Source organism: Passer montanus, unplaced genomic scaffold, assembly GCF_014805655.1.
Source record: "Passer montanus isolate IOZ18808 unplaced genomic scaffold, ASM1480565v1 scaffold4, whole genome shotgun sequence".
NCBI classification, from domain to species: Eukaryota; Metazoa; Chordata; class Aves; order Passeriformes; family Passeridae; genus Passer; species Passer montanus.
Window position 1 is genome coordinate 17,304,306 of NW_024368818.1, and position 13,326 is coordinate 17,317,631.

Sequence of the window (13,326 nt, forward strand, 5' to 3'; positions counted from 1 at the left end):
GAATTTTACTCTTCCCTAAAGTCAAAAATAGGAGGGCAACTTTGCAATTCTTTCTATGGGCTAGCAAGTGGGCTTGGCATTAGGTTGATGACCTAGAAAAGCAGAAATTCCCATGTTCAGGAAGGAATAAAAAAATGAAGTGATATTTCAGATCCTGATAATGAGTGAACATAAAATTTTAAAAAAGAAATAAAAGAAAATAAAGGATCTGGTTAATGTAAACAGACATCTGGTCTTAGGAATTTATTTTGTCCACAGTTTTTAGCCTGGATTGCTGAACCTAATCTGTACCAGAGCCCATCAATGTCTATAGTTATTAACAAAGCATTATAAGGTGTATGTAATGTTGTAAAAATATTTACTGAAGAATTCACGAGGGCTTTATTTCAATCAGTTCTTTTGGTATTTAAGTAATCTTTTCTATTAAACTGTCTGACTGCACATGGCAGAGCTTGACTTATGCTTAAATGATATCCCAATGAGAAACACAAAATGAGCTGGGATTCCATTTACAAAAGAATGCATAAATAAGCATACTTTGAAGAAATGAATCAAAGGAGTATGGAGAAAAAAAACCTAACAGGTTGCTAGTGAAACAGATTTTTTGTATTTGGAAACCAAATTAAAATTCAGCTATTTCATCAAGAACACTTGAACATGGTACAGTTTCCTTGCTTTTAAATCAGTGGAGCTAAGACCAAGTTTTGATCTTCTGCATCTTGACTGCTCTTCAAATTATTATAAGTATAATCAAAAAATGTTCAGAGAAAAAGGGTTGTGGCTAATGTCATCAATATTGACAATTTTTTACTTACCACAGCACTCAACCTTTCTTGTTATACATTTCCATATTTTTCATAATGGAACACATTTTCAAAAGATATATTGTTGTAGCATTATAATTATGAACATTTTAAAGTATGTACAAATGCATGTGAAAATAAAAGACACAGAGTAAAGATCACAGAAGGGAACAGCATTACAGGGTTATTCAATCTGGTTGCCTTGCCATACTAAAAAGCAAAGTGAAAAAAGAGGGATACGAGCGGCAGATTTTTGCAAATGTATTCATCCTGCTGTATACATTAGTGCACATTCATAATGGCAGGTTTATAGAGATATTTATCTTACAGATTTTTTTTCCTGCAAAGCACCCATTAAGAAATCTGTAAACTCATTGAGGTGATATATTTATCCTCAAACCAATATGAATTGTGATTAGAGCAGCACTGATAAAGTGTCATGAGTCTTGCTTCTTAAACTTGGCTGATTGATCTTGAAAACTTATGATTCATGCAATCCAGATAAAATGCAAAATATTTTTCTGAGTACTCATATATCCTACAACACCAAAATACTTGAATCTTCTTAAAAAGTTGTCTTGACAAGACCACAGTTACTTGGCAAAAGGTAGAGAGAAGAGGTTGATAAACTCGATGATTGCGCTCTCAGTCAGAAGGACCTGGAAGTTTAAGAAATAGCCCGACACAAACCTCAGGTTCACTGAAGGGAAAATGTTAAACCCTGGCCAGGAGGATAATGACTCATCTAAACTAGCACAAGCAAGTCTAGTGCAACTAAGAACCAAGCAACTCCAAAGCAGCTTGGCAGAGATCGATCTGAGTGTCTGGTGAATGAGAACTTCAACAGGAGTTGTCAGTGTCCATTTGTGGCAATGACATCAGCTTCCTGGAGTGTATTAGGCACAAAAGTGACAGCAGGTTGAGTGAGGCATTTCTTTCTCTCTGCTACAGGTCCTGGTAAGAAACACCCAGAGTTCTGTGTCCCTTTCTGAGCTCCCTGGTACAAGACAAATGTGGACATATGAGATGAAGTACATCAGGGGGAAACAAAGATGACTTAGAGATTGAAGCATTTTTAATTTGTGGAGAGACTGAGATAACTAAGGTTATTAAACCTGGAGGAAAGTAGGCTCAGAAGGAATGTAAACACATGAACAGATACTGATGGGAAGCAATAAAGAAGGTGAAGCCACAACCTTCTCAGTACTACCATGATAGTTGACAAGAGAGAATGGGTACAAGTTGAAATACCAAAAATATAAGTAAAATGTGATAAAAAAGTTCATTTTAAAATTATTTTTTTTACCTTGGCAAAGATGTTCAGCACTGGTAGAGGTAGCCTGAAGAGAATGTGTAGTCTCCAGCATTGGAGTTGCCCGGAGCAACCTAGCTGACTTTGTAATGTTTCCAGAGATGCTTTTCTCTCCGATTTATTCTGTTATTCTATGAAGAACAGTTTAACACCAAACTGCTGAGAAAACAGTAGGACAGGAGGTCCTTTAGTGTCTACACAGAGAAAAACCCTTCAAAACAAATAAAAATTCTCAGTCTGACTGCAGTGGCCACTACTGTAAGGTCTGCTTAATATGAGCAGATAAGCAGTGGAGTTAGGAAAATAATCTTATTCTGTTCTTCCTCGTTGCCCCTCTGGTAACCATAAAGTATATGAACTGGATCTTATGTTTCTTATTTTTTTTTTAGTAAATTACAAAGCTCAGTTCAAGACTTTTGAGAAGTGTCATGATTTGTCATTATGGTTACCTAATTATGCAAAGTACAACCATTAGAAGGCAAAACAGACAGTAAGTCAAGTAAGATTAGTCTGGAGCATTAGATAGACTGGATGAGTTACTGAACCAACCACACTAACAACTATTGCCTCATCCAAAGATCACTTAAATCTTTCTAGAGGCTTCATTGGATTTTGGATCAGCTCTTGAAAATATAAGTTGCTTCATTTTCCTGAATAATTTTAAAACACACAGAAACTCTTTAATCAAGGCTTTTCTGATAAGAGCAGGACACAGGAGGGGGACAAAGACATGCTGCTATTTCTATTCTAGTTTCTTAGAAAATGATCTAGTGCTTGAGGTTCAAGAGAACTTTAAATAGACCCTGAATAGGCAGGCAAGCATCATCTACCAAACCAAATTCCCATATACATATTTTATATATTTCAATATTTTTCTAAGTAGGCTGGTAACATAACAACAACAGTGGGTATGTCTGAATCATCTATCTTAATTTTTTATACCATCATTTTTCTTTTGGCGTAATGTGTAATTTTTTTTACAGCTATATTTAGATATATTTTCTTTGTTTATAGGATTCATAATGCTATTTAGGTTTTTTTGTTGATGGTTTGGTTTTTTTGTGGTTTTTTTGGGTTTGTTTGTTTGTTTGTTTGTTTTGTTTGTTTGTTTTTGTTTTTTTTAACTTTTAGCTAAAACAAAACATTTATGTCAGGAACCTTTATTTCAGTCAAACCTTTTAACAAATAATTTTTCAATTATAATAACAATATTTCAGCTTATGTTTACTACAGTAAATGGTCTACTGCTATTTTGGCTGCTCCGTAGATATTCACAGGTTTAGAGAGAGGAGAATATGGGGTTTTTTTAGGAACTCTGGCAGCTTCTTAAAAGACTAAAGGGGAAAAAACCAAGGTGTTTATTTAAATCTGCATTCAAAATAAAATGTACTTCAGGCAACATGCCATGGGAAACAACCTTCCAATGGTATTTAAAACTTAGACGTGTACACAACTTAAAACAGCAGATAATTACATGAAAACTATGATTTTCTCTTATGTATTCATGTGCTTAAAATATATATGTTTTAAATGAGAAGACAATCCTATCTTTCGGCAACACAAAACAAGGTATGTTGTAAAATGTGTAATGCAAAAATCATTCCAAAAACATTAATCCCTTTGGAACCTTCTGTTTCAAAAAATTTTGTGTGTTCTGGAAACAAGAATTGTTAGAAGAAGTTTGTTTTCACATAATTATAAATACCTTAGAGACAATCATGAAACACAGTCTAAGGAAGAGTAAGCTTTGTACTACGAACACATTTGCAATGCTAATGAACAAAGATGAAAACAAGAGGTAACTAGCTAAAAAACAGAGTCTGAATGCTAAAAAGCTAAATGTAGTGAGAACCAGGAAGATGGTAAACCTTCCAGCATGAGTTAAAATCAGCCCCAGATTATCAGTGACCTCAGGGATTTATAATATAAAGACCTATACTATAATTTGATCTATAAAAAAAGAATAAATTAAATCTGTCTGTCCTGACTTCCACTCGATGTTATCACAGATCCAGAGGCTTTTAATACTAGACTGTGAGTTTACCTTTAAGACCATGAACCTTTAAGGCCTTGGCAATCTAAGGACACATTGTTAATTTTGTCATGGACATGATGTCTTCAAATGCTTTATTTGCAAACCTGCGATTCACAAGCAACAAGAAAGCCATTTTTTTCCGTGACTGGTTGTCTTGTAATTCTCTGTTAACAGGTTGGGGGTTTTTTTGTTTTGTTTTGTTTTTTGCTTTTGTTTTTCTTGTTTGTTTGGGTTTTAGGATTTTTTTAAGTTTTTTTTTTGTTTGGTTTGGTTTGCTTTTGGTTTTTTTGTGCTTGATTCACACAAAAAGTTTTGTTTAGTTTTCATGTGTCTTCTGACACCCATTTCAGGAAATTCAGACTATTTACCTGAAAGAAAACAGATAGCCTTTTATTGAACTTACATAATGGGGACAGCTTTATTTAAAATGAAAGGGATGAAAATTGCAGGAATCACCTACAAATGTTGTTAAACTTGGTATTCACTAAAGTAAATGTGAAGCAAAGATAGCACAGTTTGACTAAAAATGTGGGATTGGGGATCACAAGGAAGATCCCAAGGAAGATTTCCACACTCAAACCATTATTGAACACACAGGACAAACTGGAAGTACATCAGTTTGGCAAGTAATGTTAATTCACTGGGGTTTATAATAAGTAAGCATTTACATTACAGTGTTATTGTAGCTCTGACTGAATAATAGAATAAATTAAACAAATTAATCTTAAGATTTCCTTGCAAATAGTTAACCCCGGGAAGCTTCTGTTATTTGTATAATTTATTGTGATTTCTACAACTGCAGACAAAATTCATGAAGCAGAAGAATATTTCTGAATCAGTAGAGACTGAGGACTATTTGTCATGTGTTATTCAGATGGTGGGACCTGCAGACAATTTCAACAGTCAGCTATACATAAAACACTAGTGAGTGGCATTTCTTTCCATCATATGGGAGTTGGAGCTAGATGACCTTTGAGGTCCCTTTAAACCTAAGCAATTCTATGATTCTATGAGTTGTGGTGTCCTTATAGACATGGCATTTAGCATCTACCCAACCAGGCTTTCCAATGTGACTCAATGAGGTGAAAGCCTACAACAGAGGCTAAAGGAGAGAAAAGGAATGAAAAAGATCAAGAGACAGAGAGAGGATGAATTACATTTTTTTCTAGTTATAGAACAGGTATGCATTTTGCAGGCAATGACTAGTGGCTTGAATGATGATTTCCCTGAGATAGAGTAGAGACAATCAAAACCATTTCAGGTCTTGAGAAACCAACATTTTTTCACATCTTAGCCTTTTGGAGTGTTTTTTTGTCTTTTTAAGAAAGGCTCACAATTTTTTTGGAAAAAATAAAAGGCCAAAGGGGTTTTTATTTAGAGCACAATTTTGTTGAATATGGTTTGAATCAAAAAGCATTTCAGCTAGCTTACATGTTCAAAATCTTTGTTTGCCAAGTACAAATAACATAATTAAGATACCAACAACAAACTATTGCTAGAATCTTTTATTCTTTGTGTAAGAACAATTTTCATTGAGTACATATAAATTTTTAAATTCTTGGCAGACACAAAATTCTTGCAGAGTAGAACTTCTAAGAATTTCAAATCAATGCTTCCTCTATTCAATAGCTATAATTTATCAGATTGCTGAGAGACACTTTGAAAAAATTAGAGTGATAATTTAAGGGAAATGGGAATGAAAAGAAGGAAAAGGTCACAAGGTTGCAAATTGTTATTTAGAAAAGATCTGGTCAGCTTCCCCGTAAATATGCCACAGTAGAAACCTGTATAAGATTACGGTTGGTAATCTCATGTCAACCAGCTATTCCTCCTTGGAATTTTACTGTGAGGGTGGTGCTATGCTGGCACAGGTTGCCCAGAGAAGTTTTGGATGCCCCATTCCTGGAAGTGTTCAAGGCCAGGCTGAATGGGGTTCTTAGGAATGTGGTCGAGTGGAAGGTGTCTCTATCCATGTCAGGAGGGGTAGAATGAGATGGTCTTTGAAAGTCCCTTACCATTTTATGATTCAATTTTTCTAGACACCTTCCCCTGCCTTTTTTTATCTCATGTTTTGTCTTTTCCACTTTATTAAATCTAAAAAATATTGCTATTTTTTACTTCCTGGTAGTAGATATTTTGATAGCATCTTGAAGATCCAGTCAAGATGGAGAGGAGTTTGTATTGGTTCAACACCATCCCTGAGATCTAGTTACTAGCTCAAAGACTCCAAACAGACAAATCAGTTGTGTTAATCTAAAGACTACAATGCTTTTTATACTTGTAATAAGGTGGAATTATTAGTAGTAATAATGCACTTTTATATTTTAATAAGAATCCGAGATCTTCTGAACTAGGAAATATACAGTAAAGAAAAGATGCTTTTTAAAAGTTAATTTATATTTCTGGGGTCTGAGAAGACCCTGCAAAAGAATGACACAGGTAGGATGATGTTGCATTTAAAAGTTTTAAAATAAAGAGAATTTAATTTATCTTTCTAAGAATCTGTATTATGGTTTCCAGGTTTATCTTTTCATTTTATGTCACTGACAACAGTACAAACACGTAGGCACAGAAATGCATTGCTTACACAGTACAAAAATTATTCTTTATTCTGAATGAAGTACATGTTCTCTCCATCAAATCTTAACCCTATGAATGAAATAATTCATTCCAGTTCTTATTTTAAGATGTTCTCATGAACATGGAATATATCCTTCCTTTCCAGACCAGTTCCAACCTGGATTTTTTATTTACTTTTTTTGGTTATGCATTCCTCCAGATTGCCATAGGGACCAAGTCAAGGGATTACCTTGCAAATGACTAGAGATTCAGCTTTTGGAGACCCTGGTTTCAACGCTTTCAGTGTTTCAAAATTTTTGATTTTTATCACACATTCTAACCTGTTTATGCTTTCAGTCAGAAATAATCTTAGTAACCTTGTGTTTTCTGCCTACTCTTATGAACACAAGCAGAGAACACACACATCTGGACAGCCAAAGGTCAGGATATTTTGGCTTCTAGCAAATTGAATATGCCCAGAAATGTTTCCTGACACTGAGGCTAAGAACCTTGACTTGGCTTTAGATACTAGGAGGCTGTGTAGAAACTGAGTATTGGAGCCACCTTTAGAATATTTTGACAGCCAAATTCTATTGTAGAACTGTGTAGAAAGGCTGGCAAAATTCATGCCAAAGAAGATAATAACAGCATAATGACCCTGTAACACACTCCAGTGCTTAGGAACCTTCCCGAGACCATGGGTTTTCCTACCACGTGCAATCTTTGTGCTGTTTTCACCTAAAAATTGATTCAGGCACATTTATGACGCAGACTTAAATTGTTAGAAGCTTTTAATATTTTATATATAGTTTTAAACTGTATTTACAGCAAGAACATAATATTGCAAATATGGGTTTTATGTCTGTGCACAGGGTCAGAACAAAACTTTATGAACCACTCAAACCACTGAAGCCAGGAATATGTAGCTTATCCTAAATAATATTAAGGTTATGAGAAAGACTAACAGCTAAATCAACCTGTCCACTTCCGTCTCAGTGAGCCATTTGTATAGTTTCTGAAGGCAGTGCTTGGCTGAAAACACTTTTTTTTTTCTTTTTTTTTCTTTTTTTTTTTCCACCGGTGCCATTTTTGAAGAATTTTCCTTTGTTAGAAATTGGAGTAAAAGAGGAAAACAAGATTGCATTTCATCTTTGGAAGGGAAGAAACAAAATTCATATTCTCAGCAGGGAAAACATATTGCCAGTTTTGTTTCTCTCTCCAGGATAAAGTAATTTCAGCCTAGTACTCTCTGCTTCGCTTTGTCTGGGAGAAATATCAAGGTTGTTTTTTTGATGTGTTTCTGGGGCTGATTTTTGCTTTTTGTTGTTGTTTGTTGAGGGTTAAATAAATTATGTTGTTGTTGGGGGGGTTAATTAAAAATTCCTCCATTGTGTGATTTTTTTCCTCTGTTAAGATTGTATATTCTGCCAGAAAACTTGAATGAGAACCTCCCAGTCACCTTGAGTTTTCTCATTTCCACAAAGTGACTGAATTCCAGACTAAGTTACTTATTTTCTGCACTTACCATTCAGATCAGCAATTTACTAGGTATTCAGAACATAGCTACAAAATTTTATTGAAAATAACTTTCACTTTAACTCAGTATACATGCATAAAAATTATAAATCAGATTGGATCTCTTAAGGATTTTTTGATTTTGTAATTTTTTAGAGTGCTACTTTTTTTTCAGGACAAATCTTTTCATTTCTAACATGAAATCCCTGACCAGGATAGCACTAATTGCATTGCCTAGGCACATTGAGTAGGGATTTCATTTCACACATCACAAACTATCCACACAACCTTGTCATAGTAATAATTCATACATATATTTTTCCCACCAAAGTCTAATGTCCCTATCCTAGTTTCACAGTCCACTACTCTGAAACAAAGCTCAGTTAAATCTTAATAAAAAAGAAGAAAAATTAAAAAGATTAAAAGGCTTGGTGGTTTCTCTCAGACCATTATCCCTGAACTTGATAAAGGTTTCTGCAACTTCAGCTGGACTAGAGGGACAGGACTTTGCTAGTCATCAAAGGAGGGTGCTGCTGATAACAGCACATTCAAAGGAAAGGAAAATTAGGTGTAGAAAGACAAAGAATATTAGAGTTAAGTGACCATTACAGAGTTTAATAAAATTTTTGGTTTTATTCACTGTTTTTTAGGAATTAAAATTTTGAATTTTATTTTTTTTTAATTGATACAAATTGCCTTTAAATCAAAGACAATTAATTTTAGTGCTTTATCTTGAATAGGTCTCGGGTGGTTGCTAATTGTTTTCTATTGATTTCATGCACCTGTTTTACCTCAAAAACACACATTTCAAAGAGCAATAGGATGGTAATATGGGAAATTTTCATTTGTGCATGTGGTATTTCATTAGATGTGTCATAAAGGTCTTAGATTTCCTTTTGAAACACTTTTACAGGTCATTGTCAAAGTCAAAATACTAGTTGCTCCATTGACCTGTTATGGTTATGCTTCTGTATATTGCTTTTCGCCTCTATCTCTCAGGCAGGTGCACAATAAGGTGAAATGATGTTAACTCCTCCTATTTGAAATATTGTGGTTTTTGTTCAGAAAATTGCTTTTCTCACAAAGTTATGTGATGGTTTGTTGTGGTTTTAAATTCACTCTTGCCTGTAAAATTTCTTGGGGGGAAAAAAAAAGAATTAAAAAATTACAATAAGCCAGCCACCAGCTGCAGTAATATCATGAGAATATGATAATTGACATCAAGATTGCAACATATTGGATGCAATGTTTGCATGAAATCAAAACAATTTGCACCATGTAATGATATGCTTCTCTTTCAATGTCTTCAAAAGCAGCTTTTGATTGAATATCTGATTACTAGAAAAACTATAGCAGGTATTTAAAAGTGTGCATTCAGAGTAATGCAAATTTTGTTGCAAAGTAAACCCTTTTTCTGCTTTGGAACCAGAAATACAGTGTACTAAGCATACTATTTTTTCACAGGACCATTGGGAAGACCTGGACCATAATAAATTTTCTCTCTTGATTGTTTTAAATGTCTTATAGAAACTTCCATTTCACTCCAACTATTTTTAAGAGATTCTGAATCTGTCAAGATGTATTTTTTCTCTCTATTTATTCCTCTGGAGGGGACATAGCTGTTCAGTAACAGTCATTGAAAACCTCATAGCACAGGCATACCATTAATGTTAGCAGATATGCTATCACAATGCAGATAACAACCTTCTGTTTTCCTGAAATTTAATGAACTTTACTGGTTTGTGAAGAAATTTAGTGGATTTAATGAACACACTTGATTGGGCAGTCTTGGAAGAAGCTTTGCAGGCATTTCGATAGTTTTGCAAAACATTTCTGAAACTTTTTATCCCGGGTATATATTGCTTTCTATGTTTCAATGTACTGAGATAATATTTAATGTTCAAGAAAGAATGAACTTCTGATAAACAAAAATCAAAATTGAATTTTTTTTTTCTTAACTATATTAATATTTTTACTACAACTTGCATTTTTCAAGATTATTTGACAGGACATTTCAATTTCCATGTCACAAACAGCAGAGTACTGTTGGATGCTAGCTCAGCAGTTCAGCTCTGGATGTGTGTAAGAAGATGTCTGCATCTTAAAATGTGTGTGCTTAGGCATCTATAGCTCCATTAAACCAGTGCTGATATTTCAGACTTTTCTGACACAAAATTAGCCCTGCTACTAACAAATTAAAGTATGCTTTCATTGTAGCATATTTGTTTATGGTATCTAGCAATCTGCTCTGCCTGAGTGCCTGATACAGATGAAACCATTGCCTTCTGCTTGGCAAGTCAAACAAATGCCACTAAAGGATTGTTAAGCTCTGATAAAACCATACATTAAAATCTGTGTTCCTGGACTCCTCTCTTTGGTGCATCTGTTCCAATCCTCTGAGCATTGAAGATGGAACTCTTCAATGGATTTCTATAGAGTCAGTGGGTTTTTTTCTGATGTCTGTCGGTAGAGTCTGCCCTTGGCTGGAGTATTACAGAGAAACAGCAAACACCCTGAGCTGGCTAATTAATGGAAATACAAAAAGCTTACTGCCAGGGAATCAAATGTTGGCAAACAGGTCCCTTTAGGCTCTTTCTGAGAAGGCTGGCAAATGCAAGCTGTCTACGCATTTGGCTTGGGATAAAACACAACGCCAGACTAGGGCTCTTTAATTTTCTTTTTTTTTTCTTCCATGTAAAAAAATCTGCAATGGCTTGCATGGCTTAGATTGACTTGAAGGCAATTATGCAGGGTGCAGGCCAATATGGAATTCACTCTGCACAATCATATGTTTCATATTGGGTTGTCATTCACTTTGTAACTCCAGAGTATAACTCAAGAATGAGCCTGCCAAAGAATGCAGGGTTACATTTCTCTTTAAAGTAGATAAAAAAAGTGAGAAGAGTATAGAGTCTATGTTGTGAGGCTAAGAGAAAGAAAAAAAGGACCATGGAAGTTGAGTGGTATGGTTTCAAAACTGCATGTTCTGCAAAAACCCCCAACCCTCCATTTCCCAATGAGATAATTCTTTGATGTGCCTCTAAGCTAACCCGTACTTTAAGTCTGCAGATCTGCCCCTTACAGTGAGAACCAGAGCACGCATGAGTTTTTTTGACTTTTTACCCACAAAACAGGGTATCTATCTTCACAATATAGTACTGATTTGGTGCACAGAAAAAAAAGAGCAAATTCTACTTATTTTTCTTTTATCCACCAGCTGTGATGCTGAGGAGTTTTCCTTTGGAGCACCTCATCTACCTTGCTCCACTCCTCAACTTTAATTTATTTAAAATATCCTCAGAGAAAGATCTACCAGCACTGAAAGGTTAGAGTAACTCTGTACATCCAGGAATGAAATTATGAGTCTGCATAAGAGCAAAATAGCCCGTTTTGGCATAGCTGACATCTTAGATGCCAGAATCTTAAACTGGCATATGGGTTGTGCCCCATTTTCATATATCTGATCCCAGTTATCATAGAATTACAAAATGGCTTGGGTTGGAAGGGACCTTAAAGATGATCTGGTTCCAACTCCCTGCCATGAACAGGGAGATCTTTACTAGGTTGTTCAGAGCCTCATCCAGCCTGGCCTTGGACATTTCTAAGGATCCTTATTGTAAAGAATTTCTTCCTAAAACTAATCTAAATCTAGATCTAAATCTACCCTCTTTCAGTTTAAGGCCGTTCCCTGTTGTCCTATCACTACGTGCTCTTGTGTGAAGTCCCACTCCATCCTTCTTATGAGTCCCCTCTAGGAACTGGAAGCCTCCTTTATGTACAGCAGACATTTGTATCATGTCTTCTTCCATTTTTAGTGCTTATCTCCATCACATGGGGTCTGTGCTCTTTCTATTTGTACAAGAAGTTTCTGATGTCCTGGGTTTGACCACGTGCAGCATGGAGAAATTTCTGGTCTCAGTAATTTCTGCTGCTATGAAATCTGATACTCAGCCAAGTACAACAGTCCCTCTAGTCGTGCCCTGTCACCCCCATCATCAGTCTGTCTCAGTTGCTTTATGCATGAACCATTGAATAGCTCCAGCTGGGAGGATCCCAAGGAAGGGTTTGAAGGGTTCATCAAGTCCAATTCCCTCCTCCTCACAGGGGTATGTAAAACTAAAGTACATGACAAAGAACATAATCCAGACCTTGATGTCCCAGTAGAACTGCACCTACATCTTGACAGCTTCACATTCATTCTTATTTGCCAATGTAGAAATTTCTGTGCCCATCACTTAGACTATCAATTAATTCATTCCTCAGGCAAACAGAGCACAGAGTTCACACTATCTTAAAAAAAACCACCATTCTCTCCTAAAATTCCATAGCCTTCTTAAATAGCGAAACCTATTAAGGCTGAAAATAGTTTCACCTCCAAAATTGTCTAATAAAAGTCAAAATAAATCCAAAATATTGGTTTTCAGTCCAGTTTATTCACAACCAATTTTGATTTCTTACAAAAACACCATCTTCATTCTTTATTTTATATTTGCTCTCAAACTGCCTTTTTTTGGTCCCGTGGTGATTGCCACCTACTGCTGTTGACAATCTGTAATGTAAATAAATTAGGCTAGACCTTGGCAAACTATTTAGGTTTTCAGATGCATGTTCACAAAGAGTAGGCAGGCATTTGGAAGAGACATTTTCTCTAAGTGACACAATATGCATGTGAAGCTGTAAAATCAATACACCATTCACTGAAAAGGAGTTGATTTTCTGAAACGTTTTCTTGATTGCCTTTTCTTTAAAATGCTTTTTTATATATCCCTAATTGATTACGGGCTTCTCTTTTGTGAAAACCATTAATTAAAATGTCTTTGCACTCAGAATAACTTGTAAATAAAATCAACAGTTTGACTATGCTCTTATAATGAAACTTTTGACTAAAAAAATAGAAGGAAGAAGTAAGGAATTCTGCTTACACTTATATGTGTGAGGCAGATGCACACAAAATATGACAACTTCCACTTGTATTTGTCTTTAAGATAATAACCGAACCTTGTGAGTCTTCATTTGATCAAGGACTATGTCAAAGGAGTGTTATTTACAGCATCAAGTATTAAAACTTACACTCAGAACATTGAAAATATTTTTGGTTTACA